We start from the raw sequence: 18,786 nt of genomic DNA on the forward strand, positions 1-18,786 counted from the left end.
ACCATCATAATAAGAAAATATAGTATTAAGCACAAAACAAATTCAGAATGTGCTTTACAGGAAGGATCATAACAATTTAATAAATAGTGATAAACTACCTCCAACTACACTCAACCACAATATACCTATAAGCAATATGAAAAGTCAAGAGAAAACGATATTCAGGTAGCAAAAATAATGAAATAATACACCATCAAAAACAATATATAACCAGTAAAAAAAATATGAAAAAGGTATTCACATAAACAGATTTTGCATAGAAAAAGAAATGTTACGCCACATTTCACATAGGAGTTTTATGATTTTTTTTTTTATGATTTTTTTTATGTGTGCACATTTAGAGTCTTGATGTGGGGCGAACATTTAGAGTTGACACATAATAAAACTGGTCGGTGGAAAGATTTTTAAAAGCAGCAAGAAAAAAAGTAACCTAACTTCTATTTGTATTAGAATGCAAGACTTTCTATATGTAAAAGCTTTATGATAAAAGACAATCGATCTAGTTTTAATTAAATTAAATAACAATGAAAAACATGAAAATACTATGACTAAAAGCCATTCATTGTATCATATATGATTAGAGATAATTTTTTTGTGTATGTGTGCCGCTTTTAGTTTGAAATTTGCGACCGGAAACATTGTGCATTGGGGTTGCTTTGACCTTTGTCCACTCAAACCCATGACAGAATCGTGCAGGCGAGCTAGTTGCTAACAAGTTGACTGAATAACGGTGGTAGAAGCCATACCAGTAACTGTGAAGATCATTTTTACCTCTCCAAACTTTAAAATTGGACATACATTACGCCGCTGGGCTGAGGAGGACCGCCAGCTGAAGCAATGACAACCTACCGTTAGTTTTACACGTTAAAACGTCGTTAGCTAACGTTAACAGATAGCAGACAGACAAACGTCCCTGAGGACTGCCTGATTATTTACAGCCGGCGTTTTTTCTTCTGTGAACCAGTCAGACAAACTACCGGGAGACCCTCAACGAAACAAAGGTAACGCTACGGGCCACGCAAACAAAATAACAAAAACATAAAATGTTACGTTATGCTAATGTTGATTTAACGCAGCTAGCTAGCTAGCTAAATTGCCAATTCTCTGCTTTAAGTCTGTGTCGAGTTGACAGCCGTGACTCTGCAGTCGAACGGTGCGTACTATTATGTAATAAAGCGGGTTAGCGCTAGCTGAATTGTAGCAGCTTCTCCCTCCCCTCCCCTTTGCGTCTGTCCCAACTCCTACCTCAGTGTGAACATTTTGAGGAATAGTCTTAATTTAGTTATCGCTACAAGTGTGTAACGTTAGGTTCTTTGCAGTCGTGCAGCCAGTACTCGGTGTACTATGCAGCAAAGTGTTGAGTGGCAAACTAAGCTTAATTTCAATTCCCCGCAACCATACTGTATCTAGGATTTTTTATTTTTTGGCAGAAGCAGTGCATTTAAAATCCATTTGTCTTTGGTTTTCTGTGGTACTGTATGTTTCAAGAACGGTCGGAATCGCCAGTGCTGAAAATGATGCTGCTTTTCTTACCTGAACTCCCCCTGCCGTCTACATATTATTACCCCCCTTCATCATCCTCAAACATATGATCCTGCTGCTGCAGTGTTGCATGTCCGCAGCCTCCTCGGCCCTGGAGCTCTGTTACCACTTTCACCTGACAGTAGCCAGGAGCAGAAACATGAGACTGGCTGGCAGTACTGTTTTCTAATCGTGTTAGACAACTGATGCATCCGGCAGATCCTGGTCTGTTATCAGATATCTGGTATTATGTATTGTGGTCATGTTGTCCACTTGAGTTTTCACAGAGCTTTCTATCTCCCTGTCTCCTACGTGTATTTTCTGGATATTTATGTCGATCCTAAACAAAGCTTAGCTAATTCTTTATTTGAAGGCCTTAAATAGCTGTTCTCCTACCCTACAATGGCCGTTTTGTATAGACAACCGGATATAATGCTCTACATTGTAGGAATTGAGCTAACTTGTAATTGACCTCAAGTGATTTGAGTCAATGATGAAAACACCAGTCAGTTTATTCTGTGTACCTGTGCCAGCTAAGGTTCCTTCACTTATGTTGTATGTATTTCCATGTTTTCCATCCTCTGCTTATTGCATGTAAATGAAGGGTAATCCCAGACTTTCCATGCCAAACTTTTGCTGAGGTGAGGCTAGCAATCCAGGGTCACAAGAGTGACCAGCTCATTTGCCAGCCAAATGGAGTTTCCATCCTGCCTGTCTCGCACCACAGCTTGTTCCCTGCACACTGCTCTGGTAGACACACGTAGATCTTAATGTGAATGCTGAATCTACTTTGGGACTACAGAATTGTATTATTACTGACCTGAAAAGGAAAAACAGTAATAGATCATTTTGGTTTGGGTTGTTTGCACAGTGATGGAAGAAAAACACTGAACTGAAAAAGGAAACTGTATCCTAAATATGTTATTCTGGGCTTAAGACCAGATTCTAATGCATATCTTAAATGACACTACAAAGCACATTCACTTAACAAGGTCAATATTGTGTAGCCAATCAGTTCAAGGTAAGTTCAATTTGCATTTTATATTTATTGTTACATATTAGAAAGCCTTTATGGTAAACTATGGTCATAGAAGATAGAGCATTTGTGGAACATTTACCGTAAGATGCACAGTTATGTTAATGAACCTGATTAATTATGCCAAGTTCTGGGCCAGAGGACTATATTTCTGCTTTACATAATTAGGCTAATTATTTCCTACAATATGTGTTTAGATGTTGTTGGTCAATTAGGTGCAAGCATAAAATTGGACAGAATACTGTACATCCACATACATCTTAGACCTTACGTTTTTAAAAAGCTGAAAGGTGGAGTCTTGTGTCCACAGTAGCTTTCATTTGTGTTTTATTGGTAATGTGTTTGCGCATGCATGAGAAATCAGATAATGTGGGTAGGACAAAATGTGGGAAGCATGTTTGACTGATTTGTTTGCTGAGCATGGAAGCTCTTTGTCAGCACCACTTTGTTCTCTACAACCTTCCTCTTGTGAAAAAATAGTGAAAAATTAATCACTCAGTCAGGGTTTCTAAATAAACTTTTTTGTCCACCAGCCAAATGGCTAGTGAATGTTCAAATTTGACTAACCACTCAATATATTACCATTGTTTTTATGGCCGGTGGGTGACGCAAATCTACAAGCCACTTGTATATTTTACCAGCATGTGGCTGGTAAATGGTGCTAATTTTGAAACCTGCACTCAGTTCCACGAAGATGGGCAGTGCGTCTGTTTGCCACCCTTGCAAAATGTCATGTACTGGAAACCATGGGGTTGCATCTGTTCTGTAATTAAACCTGTTTCCCCACTATGCAAGCACTTGGTTGGTGAAAGTGAAGAGTTTCATACTGTGTTGAGTGGGAACTTTTTTATTTATTTTCATAGTTCATGATGTCTCAATGGAGTCTGCATTTTGATCGGCGAGTTGTGCTTACTGCTGTACAGCAGTTCCATGGTGATGTATTCTCACCCTTTTTATATACATATATTTTTATTAAGAACTTTAGATTTGCTTTTAAAATAGATGAAACTGTGAAATGGTTAAAAACAGTTAGTGCTTACCTCAGCGGATACCAATAGAGGCTAGCCTATACGCTAAAAGCCTTGTGAAGTAAAGTGTGGGTTAATGAACCTTGACCTTATTTCCCTATGTGCTACTATGTAAGTTAATAGGGCAAATGTCCAGCTTGTATTTACCTTGACAAAAGTGCTTGTTTTGCCACTGACTGGCTCAGATTAATATTCTATGTGTCTGACAACATTATGGAAAGGATTTCTGAGGAGGTCGACCTTTCTGTTAAAGAGTAAGATCCTTTTTTCAAACATAAAAACATCTGCAAAATTGCTTTCGTTAAACCCACCAGACTCCATCATTTATAAAGAATGCTTTCACCACCTTGTTGAATCAATGCCACGAAGAATGAAGGCAGTTCTGAAGGCGAAAGGGGGTCAAAAACGGTATTAGTAGGGTGTTCCTAATAATCCTTTAGGTGAGTGTACATTGTAGCTTGTTTCGCTGCTGCCGACTGCAGCCTTCTTGTTTAATACTGGACCAATGTCAAAGATCGTTGTTCCCATCAGTCACTTAGACACAAGACCAGGTTGAAAAAAACCGGTAGTTACCCTTTAATCACAGTTACAGCCCTTAAATGGCTTCACAGCGGCCACATTGTTGTTATTGAAACAATAAAACAACCCCCTCAAATTCAGTCCCTCACTGACTGAGCTAATATTCACCTGTCAGTAAGGCAACAGCCTTATCTCTTTCAGCCTCCAGACTGTCACACTATTAGGAGCCATAACCAATGCTGTGTTGCTCAGGAAGTTATTGAAATGCCAAGGCCAGTGCATCAGTGCGGTGTAATCTTCCCAGCTGGGACACTCAGGCCACTGGCTGTGGTTTGGCTGATTGGATGCATTTGCTCTGACAAATGCCAGATGTGCTCAAATGAGATAGTTGCCTCTCAATTGTTTTCAGTGTGGATTTATCCAACAGCAAGAGGACACGAACACGGTTACATTTTGGCCCTCTTTTCTTTAACAGCATTATTACCAATCCGAGAGAGGGTTAGCTGAGGCTTACCAATGGAAACAGTAGTTTTATTACGAGAAGCTCCCGTACATCTAACAGAACTGAACAAACATGCCTTTAATATGCACCTGTCTCCGGTGTTGAAAGGGTTTAGTTAAGTTTGGTTTCTTGTGTCGGCCTTGCATCAGGCTCCTCTGCTGAGCAGGATTTGTTATTTGATAAAGGAGCGTGGGCGCGTCAAGCCCTTTTATATGAGTGTCCAAGTCCATTAACTTCCGTGTCCACCCTCCTCAGGCCCCCAGAGCATAGCTTAGGGGGAAGGGCAACCTTATTACTGCCCACCTGAACTCCAGCTTTCCTCCTGGAACATATAGAGATCTGCTGGTTTCAGAGCTATGCATAATGTGTAAAACTTAAGCAGAAATTGCTGTTGCAGCTTTTGGAAAGGAACAGCTAAATGTGATCTTGTCTTCTTTGAAGACGATGGAAACAAAGGCCCTGGGAGTATGCCTTTGCTGTTGCTGTATTAAGCGTGATTTATGGTTGAATATACATACATATTACATCACAGACAGTCCATTACAAGGAAATGTTTAAAATCAAATCAATATGCAATACACTTATCCACTTCTATCAGCTTCTTGCTTAAAATTCTGGGATGAATCAAGGGAAGACGGTGGTAGTGGTGGCTGCTCTTTTAGCTGCATTTTGCATGGGGATACCATGTAAAAACAACATCAAATACAGACAGAGACAAACATCCACACCTCCAAAATCCACAGTATTTGAAGCCCAGAGCCCTGCCCTTAGCTCTTCCTAAAGGGTGTCTAATTGCAAATTAAGCCTCTTTGTCCATCTCATTAGCCATTGGTCTTAAAAGGGGTGGATACTTTTATTGCAGCAGAGTGGTGTGTGTGCGCATGATGAACTGAATGTGAACTAAAAAAGAGTGTCAATCATTGTAACTTTGATACTGAAACTAATTGTCACCAATACTATTTAAATTTGAATCAGTCACTTCAGGAGCGCATGTTGAGTGAGTGAGTTTTAATTGATTATTGAGGCTCAATGGATAGAGTTACAGTCTCTTATTGGCTCAAGCTTTGTTGTTAAGCTATAGGAGTTACAAGTGTTGTGCATCCTCTGCTTTCTAGTGTCCTAATTCACTCATTCAGACTCTGGAGTCCTGTGTGCACAGCTGCAGCTCTTTGAAGGAGACACAATGCATTGCTTTTCATGAGCCTGTTTGATACAGAGGGATGGTGCTGTTTTGTTTTGCTGAGCTCATTGCTCAGAGAGAGTGTACATTGTTCAGCAAGGATACAATGTCATGTCGTTGCCAGAAAGTCAGCACCTATGCTAACTTATGGTCCACAAAAACAGCACCAGCTTTGAGCATTTGACAGGAATTTGATTTCAGCCACAGTGTGCCTCCATACTGTTGGCAGAAGTCGTCAAAAATCCCCATATGTCCGATTGTTATAACCCCCTGAGGCTAAACTGCGACCTGAGGGGGAAAGGGACCGTGGCGGTGACGCACACTCACTTACTTGAGTTGCATTATTCATACAGAATTTGCAATAGGGGTGTCACATCTCTGAGCTCGCAGGTCTTTCTAAGTAACGTCTTAGGGCACATATGATTTGGGCTGATCATGACAGGCCAGCGAGGATGGAGGAAGCAGAATGGCTAGATGGCATTTAGCTCTAGTAAAGTAAGTGTCTTTGCTTGATCCCCAGTGCTACTAACAGTCATAATCATAATCATAGTCATAATTTTTTGTATGTACCTTGTAAAGCGCTTTGTTGGTTTCTTATCTGTGAAATGCGCTCTATAAATAAAATTGGATTGGATTGGATAATCCAAGGGTCACTGCATATATGTCACTGCATATATATATATATATATGTGTGTGTGTGTGTGTGTGTGTGTGTGTGTATGTGTGTGTGTGTATATGTGTGTATGTGTATATATGTGTGTGTGTATATATATATATGTGTGTGTATATATATATATATATATGTGTGTGTATATATATATATATGTGTGTGTATATATATATATGTGTGTGTATATATATATATGTGTATATATATATGTGTATATATATATATATGTATATGTATATATATATATATATATATATATATATATATATATATATATATATATAATATAAATGTGTGTGTGTATATATATATATATATATATATATATATATGTGTGTGTGTGTGTATATATATATATATATATATATATATATATATATATATATATATATATATGTGTATATGTGTGTATGTATGTGTGTATATAGAGCCTACTGATTTGATTAAAGCAAGACAACGTCTGCAGTATTGACTGCAAAATATGTTACAGAATATTTCGTTCTGTATGACCAGTGCAACATTTGAAAATATTTTCTCTGAAATTTTGTATTACATTTATATCTACATTGATGTCAAAACCTAGACTTTCAAACATCAAGATGTCATTTATTAATATGCATTTGTGTCTAATTGACATACAGATAACATCTTTTCCTATTCTATTTTGCCTGGAAACGCTTCCAACACGCTCGCGTCTCGCGTGAAAAATAGGTGTCGGTTCTATTTCTAGCAGGCACGCGTCTCAGGCGCGGCTCGAGCTGCGCCTGAGACGCGCGTCTCTAACCTGTTAACATGGGGGCCAAAATATAAACGGACACGCCACGCGGCTGACACGCTCGCGCGACGCATGCAGTGTGTAACCGGCCTAAGAAGTTATAAAATTATGTTTCTGCATCATTATGTCCATTAAAGACTTTACCTCGATCACTTGGCTGAACATGATTCAAATCAAAACCGTTCTTTTGAGATGACATGATTTACTGTTTACAAGTTCTACTTTTATCTCTTTTATTTACTTTTGGTGCTGTTCTTATCAACATTTTATCATTGTCTCAAAACCTCTGTTCTCCAGCCTCTGTTTGAACAGTTTGTCTAGATAAGTTATCTTTGTGGGCCCATCTCTCCACCTTGTATTCATGTTGTGCAAGCTGTTCTGAGTCGCTGGGCAGGGATTTGGCAGATAATTGCTGGTATTTGTGGAAAAGATGGCCTCTTTCTTCAACAAAGAGATTTTTAACTTGAAGGTATTATTGGAGAATTAAGCCTATGGCTGTGCTCTGTCCTCCATCTCACTTCGAACTCTAGCAGAACTCACACTTTACACGCTCCACATTCCAAGTCTTTGGGCTTTGTGACTGTCTTCATTCTCATTATTCCAATTTAAGATGACTTTTAACTGCAGTGGCGTAATCTCCTCACACGGTCAGGACTTGTGCCCTATCCAGTAAGGTCAGACGAGCTCCCCCAGTCTTTTATTATGTATATAATCCGTTGAACGCGACGCGACTATCCAATAGAAGTAGATCACAGGGGAGGCTGGGGGAAGGTCCTTTGTTCTAGACGTCCTACTACAAAAATGCTCAGGAAACTTCACCACGACACCACGCTTCAGTCGTGTTGCAAAAGTGGATCGGCAGCGTTAGTTGGTGGACTGCTGTAGCTGACCAACAATCGCATAAAGCCATACCTGATTCTGGCTATTTCATGCACTTCTGTTAAAATCAGAACTACAATCTAGTCTACATTTATTTCCAGAGATGGGTGGTCTGTGTTTCTTATCATGTCTGATCATCCACTGCTGTCTTAGATAGCCAAGTTGCTGCAGCCTGGCTGATGCTTCACCAGCGGCTTCAAGCTTCATACAGCTGTGTAATTCACTTTAATATGATGCATCTATCTCCGGAGGGATGATGGGAGGGAGTGAGACAGAATGTTGTTTTCTATTGAGGAGATTACACTCAAGAGATGTTTCTCTGTCTCTGTACATGTCAAAAAAGGGCATTTGATAGATTTTCGAGACAAGATGTTGAGTGTCGTGTTTGAGGAATTTTACACAGTAAGGGTTTTTAGGTTGTGAAGGACTAAATAATTAAGGGTGAAGGGCTTTATTTGCTTAAAATACATGATGCACTCAGTATGCTGTAAGGTGCTTTGTTCTGATTTATCATTTGATCAGCCTACCTGGTGAGCTCACTGATTCACCGAAATGTTGTCTTTATCCAAACGCCCACGGATATGCAGTGCAATGATACAGTATGTTCTTGTTGTCCGTGCATGTTTGTGTAAGTGTGTAGCAGAGTCCTTTCCCAGTATTTCAGACGACCTCAGATCTGCCCGTTCGTCCCTCTGGACACACACTCACAGCTGGCTCCTTTTGTCGGCGGCATGTTTCCCCTGCAGCTGGACTAATACACACACCGTACAGGAACACATACATGTTGCACACACACACACACACACACACACACACACACACACACACACACACACACACACACACACACACACACACACACACACACACACACAGTGATGTGCTTCTATGAAAGCAGTTATTGAAGTTGGTGCTGTTTCATTTACAGGGACATGAGACCACACAGCACTAATGAAAATACAAAGGAGACAAAGAACACTTAAAAACAATATTAATACTGAATACTGATCCAGAAAAGCCCTACAAACAACATAGGCAGTGATACATTGGACAACACATTGGATAACATTTATAAGCTAGTCCCTAAGGAGGATGAATTCTTCATTGCTGCTGAGTGGGCATGATGAATTCTTCATTGCTGCTGAGTGGGCATTTGTTTACTTTTCTGTTCTTGGGTCAGTATCATCCTTCTGAATTTGGTATTTTCAATAGCTCTGTATGGTCGCATGTCCCTGTAGCTAAAACAGCACTCGGCTTCAGTTACTGCTTTCATAGAAGCGTGCGTGCGTGCGTGCGTGCGTGCGTGTGGTGTCTATAAAATGTGGATCAGTGTTTCCCAAAGCCCAAGATGACGTCCTGAAATGTCTTGTTTTGTCGACAAAGATATTCAGTTTACTGAATATAGCGGAGTGTAAAAAAAATAAATCACATTTAAGAAGCTGGAATCAGAGAATATTTACTTTTTTTATTTTATAAAAAAATACTCAAACCGATTAATCGATTATCAAATAGTTGACGATTAGTTTAATAGTTGACAATTTACTGATTAATCGAATAATCTTGCAGCTTGTGCGTGTGTGTGTGTGTGTGTGTGATAGGGTTGTAGACTATAATACATTGAGGTCACATCTAGCAGGGAATGCTGATATGAAAAGCTTACTCCTCTGTCATTGCACACACACAGAGGGAGCTCTCACTGCTGCTCTGCCGCCGACACCGGCAGCCCTGCAGCACTAGTCTACATTTCAGTGGAGGAGGAAGAAAAATATGGTGATGTCATATGTGTCTCTCTCTCTCTCTCTCTCTCTCTCTCTCTTCCTCCTGTCAGAGGCTGTGTTGTGAATGTAATGGTGCTTTCTGCTACATGAGGTAGGTCCTCCATTCACCTCCCTGTGCTCTCTTGCACATGTGCATGCTGCATCAGCCCCGTTGCCTCCATGCGTCTGTATTTGTGTGGTTAAACGTCGCCTGCACTTGATCCGGATAAAAGTCTGTTTATGTTGCTGTGTGAATAATCTCACTCTTGAGGGTTCTTTCGGCTGTTTTCATGCTGTGTATGTGTGTGTAGCAAGGCTCCATTAGGGTAGCAGATGCTAACACATTGAGGTCACATCACACTACAGCCTGATGATGTGTCCTGATACCGGGGTAGCTACCGAGAATTTGTCTGGTGGTGACCGGCGTCAGATTGCTGTTTCGAAAAACCCAAGGTTGAGACGAGGAGGTGATTCATATTCGTCCGGCTACTGCTGGCAGATCACGTAGAGATGATGATTTCAATCCCGTCTTCCAGTTTGGCCTTTCCCTCCCCCCGCGTTCACTCTATTCTTAAAAGGTTATTTTTGGGTCACAGGAATGTTGTCTTGCCGCTGTAACTTTTGTCCTTTTTACTTCCTTGTGATGTCCACAAATCCTTTTAAAATGCACAAAAATAATAACGATCTTCAGGCGGAATATGCTAACATCTCATCCTCCCATCTTTTCTCTCTTTCCTGTTATGTAAGAGGTATCACACACACAGAAGCAGACACATGCTATTCAGCTCGGGCTGTGTGCGTCATACATATTTTCACTGTGCAGCTCTGTAGTGGAGCTGTGGCTCCCTCTGTTCTCTCTGATTTTCCTCTCTGTCTCTGTAGCAGGGATTGTTTTGTGCTGTTCGTTATGGTCCAACATTTGGGTAGAAAGCCGAGCAGCTCATATTTAGTTTCTCATATGAAGGGATGGAACACTCCGAGGTCACCACAGTCTCCTTGACACCACAGGAGTTAAGACCTTTTCATCGGGCTCATCAGCATTCCATGCACATGTCGCTATGGGGGATCAGATATGTGGATGTTAGCGAGCGCTGAGTCACCTTGTAATACAGTTTTGATTTTGCAAGGTGACACGCTGCTGGTGCTCCACATGCCATTCTCCCACAATAAGGGATTATATTTTAGGAGTATTCCCTATAGAAAGATTCTGTCATGTGGGAAACTTTGCTGTCAGAGATATTTAAGCATCACTGGAGCAGTGTTTTAGTGGCAAGGGCTGGGAGATATCTAATCAGTTGGTGATCAAACCATGGACGCAAGTGTAGCAGCAGATGCTGTCCTAACCGCTACTATTAAGGATGAGCTGTACAAAGATGAACTAGAAACAGTTAAATTCATTATAAACATGTTAAAAGACATGTCTGGTGATATTCTATATTTCTCTTATTGTCCACATATCCTCCAAAAAGACCAAAAAAATTTAATGTATCCTACTAACAATTATTGTTTGTGTATCCAAAGCTTGATGTATCTTATTCCTCTGAACCATAGAGCTTCACTGTTGTCCAAAAAATATTGAAAGCACATCAATTAACCAATACTGTTGCACTGGGTGACATGTTCCATCGGTAGCACACACACTGTAGTTTATTTTGGCTCAGTCCCACACACACCGTCCTGCTGCTGGAAATACTCACTACAGCACCACATGTGTATTAATCTGCTGCTGAAAATAGTCACCAGGACATGCGCTTGAACGTCCTGTTTAAGTAGCATTTTCCAAATACTGCCTTGTCCAGCTGTTTAATTACATTTTTTGGCCTTTTGGAAAATGATTTTTAACCGATATATCATTATTGCATTACATTACATGTCATTTAGCTGATGCTTTTATCCAAAGCAACTTGTCAGAACTCTCCCAATATTGATATCAACATTGGCCTTAAAAATCAGGCTCTACTTTTTACATTTGGATTCAGTGAAGCTGAGTAAAAAAGATATATGGTTACTGACACACCTGTCATTTTGGGTGCTGAAATGAAATAGATTAGAAATCATGCCCATCCAGCACAAACTGGCATGGTGCAAGTCAGGATTTGAAGGACACCCTTGTCTCTCTTAAAGGTCCCATGGCATGAAAATTTCACTTTATGAGGTTTTTTAACATTAATATGCGTTCCCCCAGCCTGCCTATGGTCCCCCAGTGGCTAGAAATGGTGATAGGTGTAAACTGAGCCTTGGGTATCCTGCTCTGCCTTTGAGAAAATGAAAGCTCAGATGGGCCGATCTGGAATCTTCTCCTTATGAGGTCATAAGGAGAAAGGTTACCTCCCCTTTCTCTGCTTTGACCGCCCAGAGAATTTGGCCCACCCATGAGAGAGAGACATCATGGCTTTCAAACAAGCAAAGTGGCAGTTGGTCAAGGCCACACCCCCACCCTCCACCTTGCCCCCCCCTTCCTCAATAGCTACAGAAACAGAAATGGCACACATACTAACTAAGGGAAAGCTCATTGTGGGACTGGTTCTAGTGGCTGTAATTCTGCACCAAGGCTGAATTTCGGGAAAGAGACCTCAGATACAGTATTAGGGGACCACTAAGGCCTATATAAAAGAGACCTCAGATACAGTATTAGGGGACCACTAAGGTCTATATAAAAGAGACCTCAGATACAGTATTAGGGGACCACTAAGGTCTATATAAAAGAGACCTCAGATACAGTATTAGGGGACCACTAAGGTCTATATAAAAGAGACTTCAGATACAGTATTAGGGGACCACTAAGGCCTATATAAAAGAGACCTCAGATACAGTATTAGGGGACCACTAAGGTCTATATAAAAGAGACCTCAGATACAGTATTAGGGGACCACTAAGGTCTATATAAAAGAGACTTCAGATACAGTATTAGGGGACCACTAAGGTCTATATAAAAGAGACTTCAGATACAGTATTAGGGGACCACTAAGGTCTATATAAAAGAGACTTCAGATACAGTATTAGGGGACCACTAAGGCCTATATAAAAGAGACCTCAGATACAGTAATAGGGGACCACTAAGGTCTATATAAAAGAGACTTCAGATACAGTATTAGGGGACCACTAAGGTCTATATAAAAGAGACCTCAGATACAGTATTAGGGGACCACTAAGGCCTATATAAAAGAGACCTCAGATACAGTAATAGGGGACCACTAAGGCCTATATAAAAGAGACTTCAGACAAGTATTAGGGGACCACTAAGGTCTATATAAAAGAGACTTCAGATACAGTATTAGGGGACCACTAAGGCCTATATAAAAGAGACTTCAGATACAGTATTAGGGGACTACTAAGGCCTATATAAAAGAGACCTCAGATACAGTAATAGGGGACCACTAAGGCCTATATAAAAGCATCCAAATAGCAACATGTCATGGGACCTTTAAAGGTTGGAGCCAACAGTAATTTTTATAGAAAGTAGGGAAATAACCCAAAGACTATTTTTCCACATTTCCTCAAGTTATTTCTGGTGAGATTTGGCTCAACTGAAGCCAACGCAAGGCTTCCGAGTGAGTCAACCTGCCTCATAAAAGACTGTTGTCATATTATTTCTGCCTTATGGGTGTACAGTATACACTCTCCAGCCAAACCTTCAGGGTGCTCCCAGATGCTTAATGTGGAGGGGACAGAAATTATGTAAAGGCATCTTTATGAAAATGGGATCTATTCAGGGATGAGATTTAATCTGTGCTACAGGAATGGCTGCCAGATGATATTTTTGCAATGTTGTGAGATCTGCTGGTCTCTATTATGTTTCTAAACCACAGAATTATCTTTAATTGTTTTGAGTCTTTGTATTCCTACATGACATGTGCAGTATCAGATTTCTATAGATTTTTTTCACGGACATTAATATTTCTATGTCGGGGGTTAAAAGTGATTTGTATTCTGGTGAAACAGTGCTGGATTCTCTGTGGCCTAGCAAGGCAATCCTTTCCCTCTGCTTACATGGTTGATTAATATTCCTCACTCCCTGACCTACATGGATTAATTCTGTTTAAAGATGTCTCCCCCTGAGCACCGCACCAAACTGGGACAGGCAGAAGATTCTATTGGACCACGCGACTTGCGACATTTCCATAGAGAGCATTCTTTTACGTTTTTTAAAGTTTGTCCATCAGCCCCTCATTCCTGACAAGCTGACACTTGTAGTATAGTCTCATGTTTCATATGTCTCTACAGGAAATTAAATCTAGCCTGCTTGGGCTATTTTCTTTTTAAAAAGAAACCAATGCTAATTAGATTTCAGAGCTGTCTGTAATGTATATGTGCTCAAAGGAGGTGAAGTGGTGATGGCTGTTTCCAATTGTAATAATTAGCTGGAATTTGTGTTTGTGAGTTTGTGTTTGCACTTTTCTACGTAGGTGTTCAGATTTCCTAAAAAACTTGCCAGGGGCTGTGTTGGTGAGGACATGAAATTTTAATTCTAGTTTGTGCAATAGATCCATGAGTTTGAAGGTTTAGTGAAGTTAGCAAATGATAGCCTGCGAACACGCTAAACTAAGACGTTGACCATCAGCATGTTAGCATTGTCACTGTGAGCTTGTTAGCATGCCAAAGTACAGCCTCACAGAGCTGCTAGTATGGCTGTAGACCTTTTTGTTAAGCAATAGTATTCAGCCATTCACCCCCAGGCAGGGCATGTGGTGAGTCATGCCCTTCTTTCCCATAGTTGGTCCTGTCACGCCCCAGATTAAGCTTGAGTCATGTTGATATTGTAAGTCTTGATAAAACTTAGCCTGAGGCTGAAGTATCTGTGGAGCCAGCACAGGTGTCAAAGAAGCAGTCAGCAATGTATCAGCAAACAGTGGTGATATTTTAGGCTGGTTTGGTGTTATGGGCAACATTCAGAAATAGAATCAAGTCATCGTTGATTTATATAGCACATTTCAACGGAGGATTTCAGCATGTACACAGGATGACAAACTCAGAATATATGATATATTAAACAACTGCAGAGCATGGCATCTTTTCCTTTTGAACATCTTGAAAATGAAGCCTTTGCTGTGAGAGATTGCTGTTTGAATCCTAAAAGCTTGGTCATCACTGAGCACGGGTGGAGGTAATAGAGTAGAGACCTTGTTTAGAAATTATCAGAGTGGCTGGCAGTCGCTTCAAGGAGAGTGTGAATCCTCAGACATAAACAGAAATCACAATTGTCTGTGCTTTGGTTTGCGGTTTGAATTTTCTTACTGAAGTGGGCAACATATCCAGGACCAACATGGGACATTGTTTTCAATCTCATGCTTTGCTTTTATCAGTCATCTACGAGCATCGTGGCACACACTGTCTGTCTCACTTAACCACTAACACATTTCCCCAAACACTCAGCAGTGATGGGCCTCTATAGATCTGCCTCTCTGGCTGTCAGAGAGCTTCCTCGCCTTTTGAGAGTGGACAGCAACATCACTACAATCAGCTTAGGCTCCTGAAATGATTGCTGTGCTTGCCCGCCCTTAGGCTGAGCTCTACTGTTAATCCAAAAACAATCAATGCCAAAGTATTTCACTGCTGCAGATCTAAACATATATTTTTCTGGTTCTCATAAGCGTCAAACAGAGCATTTTCTGTTATGTATTTTTTTTTTTTGTAAAACATCCTGATTTTAAAAACAAACTTAAATGCATCACATTTTGTTATGTGTAATATTTGTCAAACTACAGTTAGTGCAGACCTAATTGAAAATTGACTCATTCAAAACTGCTAAATTATAAGGTTTATGTACTGTATATATTTATTATATATTATATTCTAAGCCAGCATTAAGACTCAGAGGTATATGACATAAAATACCTCTGAGGAGGTTCAGTTGTACTTAATGCCAGGGATTCTGTATCTGGTATTGTCTCATATAATCCACTTAGCCATCATAGCCTTTGTCTCTCAAAATATGCAGCACAAAAAAAGGTGAAAAAGGTTTTGGTTTCCCTCAGTCAAAGTTTCTTGTGGCAGTGGTTCTGTTCAGCAAAACTGAGATCATGTTCAAGATGTGATGGCTATTTTTGCTGCCAGTGATGCATATCAACACATCCTATTGTTATTGTTATTATTATTAGCAGGGTGCGTGGGACTTCCCCCTTTCTTGTCTATATATCCCTCCCTCTGCTGAATTATTTTGTATCTCCGGTGGAGACAAAATGTATCCCCCCCCCCCTATTTTAAAGTAAGTAAAGCGCTGTAACGTGAACAGCCTAATAATAAATACGTGTTTTGGTATGCCTGGTCAAGTGGCTCTATCTATGGTATTGGAAGGGGGATTTAATTCCGCAATGTTTGCACCTCGATTATTAGTATTAATGAACTGGAGTGTAAATCGGAAAATTTGTGAACTACAAACCTCCAAATGGTTCCCTGCCATCTGTTGGATCTGTGGAGAAACCCCTCAGCCGGTGTTTCCGGCTTTGTTTTGGGGCCACTGCCAAGCCACAAGTTTAGGATTCCCTGTGCGTTTGCCCTCTATCTTTGGCAATGATTCACAGCTCTTAGCTGACAGACTGCTGTGGTCCGGCTGAAACACATTATGTGCCAGCTTGTGAGTAGGGGCAGAGTGTCAGTAAAGTGTGGGAGAAAGTGAAGACAATAGAGTCATAGCAGAGACCATTGAAGCAGAGTCTCCAACGTGCCCATAGTCACAGTTTTGTATGAAAATGATAAAGGATTAATAGATAATAATTATAGGCACTAATAATTAAACAGTAAAATAGCAAGATAAGAGTAAAGACATTCAGTTCAATTTTATTGATAGTGTCAAATCACAACCGGAGTTCTAGACCACACTCTATAATTTACAAAGACCCAACAATTTCCCACAAGCATGCATTTGGTGCGACAGGGGCGAGGAAAAACTTCCTTTTTACAAACAGAAACCTCAGACGGACCCAGGCTCTTGGTGGGCGGCCATCTGCCGCTGCTGTATGGGACACGGAGACACTGATACAGATACATGATATGAGTCATAACAATGATAGCGGTTTGTATGATGTGCCGTGGCACCTATAGTAACCGTAAAGATAATCAAACTATGACTAGAAATAATAGTAGGTGTAGCGGTGCAGTGCGTTGAGCAGGAACACAGCAGCAGCTGCCAGTGCGGGGCGGGATGACATAGTAGCAGCTCTGTGTACTTAGGCACAGCAGTGCTTTGAGCTAAATACTAACATGCTTACAATGACAGTGTTACCATGCTGATAATAACCCAGTATAATGTTTACCATTTAACCAAGCTTAGTTTAGGATGTTGTTACCATGCAAACATTTGCTAATTAGCACCAAACACAAAGTACAGGTGAGGCTCATGGAGAATATTATTCGTTGTGCACATATTTGGTCATAAACCTAAGTATTAGACAAATAAAACCATTTGCCCTAGCTGGTGACCTTAGAGGAAAAGTTGAGGGATCCCCAAAGTGATTAGCATTCCTCTCGCGGGGAACTTGATTGTCTGTAACAAAGTTGAATGGCAATTCATCCAAAAGCCTTTGAAACCTTTCACTCAAAAACAAAAATGTCAGGTCATGTATCTATAAGGGCAGCTGCAAATAGAGGGCGGCAACTTCAGAGCTAATGTGTATTTAGTCATCCAAAAAAATAGACTGCAGCAAAGACTGAAGCATATGTTGCACTGAGAGAGTCTTTCTGGATAAAGGCCTCTTTACAGTCGCCATTCCCGACCTGTTGTGCGACAATGTGACGTCAAAATAACGTAGATTTCGTAGCATGGACGAGTTTGAGGGCAATCTTTCCCAGCAAGTGCACCAATAGCAACTGTATTCGGACTCGTACCGGATGCCAGGACTCTCAGAGTGACTGTAGGTCTCTCTTGTAAACTTACTGGGTTAAGATGAGCTCTTTTATGGTGAATGAAAGGCTTGATCCGACCAAGTAGGTCATTGAATTGTTGTGCAGACATTCTTAAGTATTCAAAATGCTTCTCTTTGTCTATCATCCTCATTTGTTTCACGAGGATATTGAACTCACCATATTTATGTCTGCCGTTATTCGGAGGACAAACATTCCACCTTCTTTTTTTTCTTTTCTTTGCAGGCAGGCTCAAAAGCAGCTGTTCTTCCTCATCCATTGACTCCAATATCATCTTAGCCATTATTGACATGACGTCAATGCTGCTGCCAGTTCTGCCATTGTTAACCTTTTTCTTCTTCTTCTAGTCCGTAGAAATGGCAAAGTCGGTAGCCTTTCCTCAGTTGCGACACCCCTGTTCAGGAGAAGACTGCAACTAGTGTTGCGACCACCACGCGCGAGTATACATAGTTTCGGCGCTCCCGTGACATCACACTGTCGCGCGACAGGGAATGGCGAGTATACCGCTCGCTTTAGACTGTCAACTAAATACAAAAAAAATGACCTATTTAATTTATCTCTAGACCCAGAGATAAGATAGGACACTATGTAGCTCAGTTGTCATTGCTACAACTTCAGAGACAGAGTATAATATCAGTAAAAGTTGACAAAGAATGAAACAGAACATGTTCTACCTCCCTTTACACTGCTACAAAACATCCCATGTGTTCATTTTTGTGTTGTTGTCACACCTCAGCTGTGTGGCTGCTGCTCCAGGCTGAGTCACCGACCGATTGCTGAAGCCAGTTTTGAGAAAGAGTGGAAAGCATCTGTCTCAACGTGACGGGTCCTTGAGAGTCGGGGCCAGATGAAGTGTGTGTGCTGGCTGGAACCAAGAGGCTCTTGGAGCGCTGGAGCGTTACATTACTAGAATGACTGGTGGGGGGGTGGGGGGATTTGGTGACCTTTTCTTTGTCAGGATGTCCTCCTGTCCTCTGTCTGATATGGGCCCTTTCACAGCAGCTATTTTGACATGTTGTCATCGCAGGGCAAACACGGGAGATTTAGACAGGTTAATTA

The 18,786-nt window shown here is 40.8% G+C and overlaps 1 protein-coding gene across 2 annotated transcripts in view; it reads left to right on the top strand.

Annotated features, from left to right (window-relative positions):
- Nucleotides 1–671: 671 nt before the first annotated feature.
- Nucleotides 672–18,786, top strand: part of osbpl8 (oxysterol binding protein-like 8) — a 94,194-nt gene continuing 76,079 nt past the window's right edge. For both annotated transcript variants that reach the window (XM_028571020.1, XM_028571021.1), the window contains exon 1: nt 672–1,001. The gene's annotated coding sequence lies outside the window, so the exon portion shown is untranslated. The remainder of the gene's footprint in view (nt 1,002–18,786) is intronic.

Source organism: Perca flavescens, chromosome 23, assembly GCF_004354835.1.
Source record: "Perca flavescens isolate YP-PL-M2 chromosome 23, PFLA_1.0, whole genome shotgun sequence".
Classification (NCBI taxonomy): domain Eukaryota; kingdom Metazoa; phylum Chordata; class Actinopteri; order Perciformes; family Percidae; genus Perca; species Perca flavescens.